Raw genomic sequence first — 6,635 nt, 5'->3', positions numbered from 1 at the left:
CTACACTACCACACAGCCACATCTTCAGCATATTGTACTCCCAAAAAGTTCCATTCAGGCCACAAGTAGACTAACCTGCTATGCCATTTTCCAAAGCCTTGTCCCTGCTGCCAGGCTGATGGCTTTAGTGCTAAGCAGTGATCACAGCCAGCATTGGGGGCCTGAGGAGGAATCAGGGACCCACGGACAACACGTTCCATTTTAATCTGCATTTTTGGTGCAGTTTGATGTATTTTAGGCTTGCCTTGGGTTTTGTTTGTTTGTTTGTTTGTTTGTTTTCCACTTGATTCATGTTTCTACTTGTCACTGAATTGCTATGTGAAGGTAGAAGCATGTGTCTCCTTGCAGCTTCCCCAAAACCAGACCAAAAGCAATGAAGACAGAAACAACAGACAAAACAAATATCCTTTTTCTATGAGGTACCTATCAATAGGGTGATTATATGATTTATTGTTCAAATTGGAACCCTTCTGAGAGTAAAAGGTGCTCACTATTAATAATTATACCAGGACAACAAGCATGAACAGAGGGAGGCAAGGTCTCACTGTTGCCCAGGCTGGAGTGCAGTGGTGTGATCTTGGCTCACTACAGCCTTGACCTCCTGGGTTCAAGCAGTCCTCCCACTTCAGCCTCATGTGTAGCTGGGACTACAGGCATACACCACCATGCCAGGCTAATTTTTGTTGTTGTTGTTGTTGTTTTATTCTTTATAGAGATTTGGTTTTACCATGTTGCCCAATCTAGCCTCCAACCCCTAGACTCAAGCCATCCTCCCACCTCTGCCTCCCAAAGTGCTGGGATTACAGACATGAACCACTGCACCAGACCTGTTGTTGTTAATACCCATGAAAAACAAGGGGAAATAAAAGAGTTTTTTCTTGAAAAGGGGTGGAGAAAGGAGGCCCAGCAAATGTAGGAAAAGGTGTCTCTCCAGCCTTTGTGTCTCCTTTTCCTTTCCCTTAAACTGTCCAGATGTTCCTCATCAATACCAAGCTCCGCTTTCCTCAAAATCTTTATGCTCCTCATTATTCAAACTTTTCAGGCAAGTTTTAAAAAGCATTCTGAATAAATTCTCTTTGCCAAAGATATTTGCATTTTAACTGTGAACAAATCTCTAAGGCAAAGGAATGGCTCTCAGCAGCCTCAGAATCAGAATTGTACACCAGGTGGGCAGAGGCCGCCTCTGTTCTCTTGTGAGGCCCCTTCATAATGAAAAAGCACCTCCCCCTTCTTCACTTTGCCAGAGGGCTTAAAAGGAATAACCTGGCACTCACGCGGATTGAATCCTTAGGATTAACTGGCTCTCGGCTTTGTCGATACAAGGTTAATGAGAGACAGACGCCGGAGGTGCATGATGTGCCAAGCTGGCACTCTCACCTGTGCAGGAGAGGGCCACAGGACGCACACCTCTGAGATGCCTCAAGGATGTGGGGGGTCCACTCCAGAACCCCCTATTTCAGTTCGACAAAAATGAAGTTTCTCCCTGTCGGCAACGATGACAGCCATGCAGACCAGAGCTCTGCTGCTGGCCCAATCTGCAGCCAAGTGACAGCAGAGCGGCACTGAGAGAGAGCTTCCAGGGTACTTCTTGATTGGGTGCACAGAGTCGGAGTCTACTAATGGCCATTTAAATACCAGTCCCATTAGCTGCTTCGCTGTAGAACTACCTACCAGATGTGTAACAACCATAGTTACTGGTCTGTTTGCAGCTGGTTATACCTTCTCTGGGCTCATGCCCTATTCGTTTAAATGGCTGTTTCTCCATCTGCTTAAATGAGAGAACCATGATACAGCCCCAGGACATGTTGTCTCACACACACCCACAAGATGCCCAGTGCAGGAGCAGGAGGGAGAACAGTGTCATGGTCAGATGACTGCCACCATCTGAGTTTTATGAAAAACAACATTTAAAAAGAACAACTATCCTATTGCCTCCAGAGTATTTTATTTTTCTGCTGGGAGAAGAAAAGCTCTCTGAATGTTTTATTCAGCAGGAACTAGAACACTGTTATTACAAACTTTCTTTCCCAAACTAATTCCCTGAGCTTATGCTGCCAGAATTCCTCCTCTCCAGGGCAATTCTGCCTTCACTCATTGACTTCTCAGATCCTGCTAGAAAATCTGCCACCCAGGCTCCAGCAAGCAACAGATCATCTCAGTGGGGCTGTAAAACTCAGAGTGGTGCAGCCCCACCCAGAATCATTCTGAGAAAACCGATACACTGCGTGGTATCATTTGAAAGAATCAGAACACTACCATAACTCATCAGGATGCTCTTCAGGTGGAGATGAGGGACTGTGGAAGGCCCCAGGGTGGTCCCCCTCTGCACTGTCACCTCCCAAGAGCAGTAGCCTGTTGGCCAAATAACCCCATAATTCTTCCTGGGGAAAACTTTAGCCAGTATTTCAGGGATGATGAACAGGGGGAAATAGGGGGTACGGGATATTCCAAATTCTGGAAGCTTCTGGGTGGTTCTGATACAGGAGATGGAAAGAAATTATTTAGGCAGATAGTGAAGATAAAAGAGCCCTTGGCAGAATTTTCCTTTTAACAAGAAAAGCAACCCAAAATCGTTTCTTTTCTAACAAAGAGCAGCCTGAAAAATCAAGCTGTAGACATAGATAAGCAAGCTGGAAGCTTGCACGGGGGAATGCCGGCAGCTGTACCAACAGAAAAGGGCTACCTGAGGGCCAGGTATATTCAACATGGAGGCTCCATCTTCCTTTTCTTTGTCACCACGTGCACAGTAAAGAAACAGGCAACATGGTGCTGGCCAGGTAGAGAACTCATCTGTGTAATAAAAGATTAGGCCAGCTTTCCACACCCTATGCAAACGGCACACCTGGTCCAACCAATCTTTCATGCCCTACGTAAATCAGACACTGCCTCCTCAAGCTCATCTATAGAATCCACTGCATTTCACTTCAGAAGTGGAAAACCTGCTTGGGACCCCTGTCTCTGCAGGAGAGAGTTTTTCTTTCTTTCACCTATTACATCTCCACTCTTAACTTCACATCTTGTGTGTCCATATCCTTGATTTCCTCGGTCTGAGACAACAAACCTTGGGTATTGCCCCAGACAACACCACCACTTCAGTTCTACCCAGAAACAGAAGAGATTCTTACCCAGAGACAAAAAAGATTTTTTTCAGGGGCCTGAAGTTCTCCTAGGACACTGATGGGTCACCAGAGAGAAATTCGCCATGTGGTGTGATGTGACTCTGATGAAGTCTGGTGGAGGGGCTATAAATTTTAAAGCCCTCTCCTCTTCAAAAGTTCGTTTGGGGCCAGGTGCAGTGGCTCATACCCACAATCCCAGCATGAGCCACTGTGCCCAGGAGGCCGAGGTGGGAGGATCGCCTGAGGTCAGAAGTTCAAGACCAGCCTGGCCAACATGATGAAACCCAGTCTCACATAAAAATAAAAATAAAAAAATTAGCCAGGTATGGTGGCACATGGCTGCAATCCCAGCTACTCAGGAGGCTAAGGCAGGAGAATTGTTTGAACCTTGGAGGTGGAAGTTGCCATGAGCCGAGGTCATACCACTGCACTTCAGCCTGGGTGACAGAGCAAGACTCCATCTCAAAAAAAAAATAGTTTGTTTGAAAGGTTCACTGTTGGAGGAGAAAGTCTCCCCTATTATGGTGGTATCAGGCTAAGCTACCACTGGAGTATGAGCATTATAAAATAAAATAGTGACAAATGACCAGGGGATACAGTAGGTGCAAAAAGAGCAATCACCAAGTAGCAGCAATGATGAAAACAGGGGTTAGTGAATGAAGTTGTTGTGCCAGGTATTGTCTATTGGCACTGGCATCAATTTTCAACCTTTCCTCTCATTTTCACTGTGTCACAGGGGAAGAAGATTAAAACTACATTTCCCAGGCTCCTCTGTAGATACAGTTCAGGGTGATTTTAGATTCGGTCCATGAGATCCACTTACTGTGGAAGGGAGTGGGGTGGATAGGTGAGCACCAGCAGAGATGAGTGCTTGTGGCAGATAGAGTCCATAGTTCATCATCTGGTCCAGTGTGGGGGATGTGGGGATAACACACCAATAGTAGCAGTAGATGCAGTTTCTTGATTTCTAGGTTGTAGGTAGTGGAGTGACCTCAAAACCAATTGTTAAATTGCAGCCCCTAGTTGCCCTGCACCTTCAGCCTTTCCAGTGATTTTGTAAGCACCTGGTTCTCTGTATTAAATTCTTTTCTTCTTGGAATACCTACAGTGGTAAGGCGGACTGGCTGGCTGTTCACCAACCTATTTTCTTTTCTCCTGTGTACCCATCAACTATATGTTTCCCAGCCTTCCTTACGGCTAGGCATGACCCTATGCTAATGGATTGTGAGCAGAAATGAACCTTTCAGGTCAAACCTAAACCAACCTCTCACATAGGCTTCTTCACCATTCTTTTCCTTTCTAGCTGTTTGATGCAAATGAGCACAGTGACCTTGGAAGCTATATGTGGAGATGGTGATAACATGAGATGGAACAACCTGGGTCCCTGACTCACTGCTTGGAAGAGAATCATCTTGGAAGAGAAGCTCTCTCCCATTGTGGCAGCACCAGACAAAACCACAACTGGGGAATGATGGAGGAAAAGGGTGTTGGGATGAGAGAAATGCTAAAAGAAGCAATGACCAAGGACAAAATGATGAGAGCAGTGGTCACTGAAGTGAGGGAGAAAAAAAGAAACCCACTTATGCCAAGTCACTGAGACCATGAGATTTATCTAATAAAGCAGTTAGCAGCTCCAGTTAAAAGATGTAGTTTCTGTTCTTACACTGAACCCTGACAACAGCCACCAAGGTGAAAGAGAAAATTACAGGCAATATTGATATAAAAATATTGTTGGTCACAACCAAAAAGAACACATGAGTTGGCAGAATCTGAAAAGAGAAGAGATTTGGTTAACTATGTGAGGCAATTGATATGTTAATTCACTTAATGATGGCAATTATTTAACAATGAATACATATATCAAAGCATCATGTTGTATACCTTGAATATATACAATTTTTGTTTGTCAATTTTACCTCAATAAAGCTGGGGGAAAAAGAGAAGACTTGAGAAAGTTGAAGTTACTATAAATTTGATGGATGGAGGTACAGAAATCAAATTCCTTTGATGGTATAGAAACCCTGGGCCCTATTCATTCTTTCATACTCATCCTCTGCCACCCTCCACATACACTGAGCTCTAGAAAAACCCCTTGGAAGTCCTCATACATACCATAGGTCTTTCCTTAATAGTCCTCGGAACAGCCGAGCTCTGAGAAACCCTTCTACAGCAGAACTTTTGGCTCCAAGAGGTTCAGGGTGCCACCCAAGAAATCTCCCCTTTGGACAAACTGAAGGCCATCTTTCCCTACTGGACCTTGATTCCAAGGGCTATTCCCCCTGAATAAGTTCCAGGAACATATGCAGATCTCAGAGACAAGTGGGCGCATCCCAAGCTACAGATGTGGGGCCTGGCAACTGAACTGACAGCTCAAATAGTATCTCTTACCCACGAGCCAGGCCAGCTGGTCTGTTCCACTGACTAAAAGCATGCCTTAGAAATGTGCCTGCCTTTTATTTTCTGATGTGTCACAATTTACTCTTTTGTTGTTCCGGAACATTCTGGAGCACAGGAGGCTAATCACCCTCCCATAGCATGACATCTGTTTGAGATGACTGAAGGCTCAGGCACAGAACCTCCCAATGTCATCCTGAAGGCAGCCCACACAGTCACAGGACAGAGGATGAAGCTCTCCCGTTCAGTGGTTCATGAACAAGAAGGGGAGAAAAATAGACCCTTTAGATTGGCGATATAAATAAACCTTAAGAGGTAAATATATTTTACTAAAAGTGGAGTACAAAGTAAATACCCATGCATGTTCTGAAAAGGCCAATACCCATGTGGACTACAGCAAAGCAAGTAGAAAAACATATGCATTTATTTGAGTCTTATCCATAGGGCTTCATGACAGCCAGTCTTCGTTTAGGTTGTCAGTGGCCCAAAAGAAATGGGAAACAGGCTTCGTTTCTGCTGCTCACATTGGTCAATCTTTTGGAGTCAAAGCATAGAAAATATCAGCTCTGAGGATCAATCTTGGAGTTGAGGATCAAGAGAGCACATTCTAGCCTTTGGAACTCTTTCATGCCAAAATGGCCCCTGCTTCAAAAAGTCACTAGTTGCAACAGCCATTATAAGGGGAAATGTAAACTTGAATCCCAGTTAGCTTTATATCTTGTCAACCCAATGCCTATTCTGAACCTAAAATTCAAAATGAAAAACAGAGATTAAAAACTCATCATAAAGGGCAGAACATGGGCCAAGGACTTTCCTAGACACTTTATATACTTAATATCATTTAATTTACCCAACAGGCCTGTGAGGTAGGTGGTTTTATTCCATCTTTTTTTTTTTTTTTTTTTTTTTTTTTTGAGATGGAGTCTCACTCTGTTGCCCAGGCTGGAGTGCAGTGGCGTGATCTCGGCTCACTGCAAGCTCCACCTCCTGGGTCCACACCATTCTCCTGCCTCAGCCTCCCAAGTAGCTGGGACTACAGTTGCCCGCCACCACGCCCAGGTAATTTTTTGTATTTTTAGTACAGACAGGGTTTCGCCGTGTTAGCCAGGATGGTCTTGATCT

Source organism: Theropithecus gelada, chromosome 17, assembly GCF_003255815.1.
Source record: "Theropithecus gelada isolate Dixy chromosome 17, Tgel_1.0, whole genome shotgun sequence".
NCBI lineage: Eukaryota > Metazoa > Chordata > Mammalia > Primates > Cercopithecidae > Theropithecus > Theropithecus gelada.
This window is presented reverse-complemented; position numbering follows the sequence as displayed.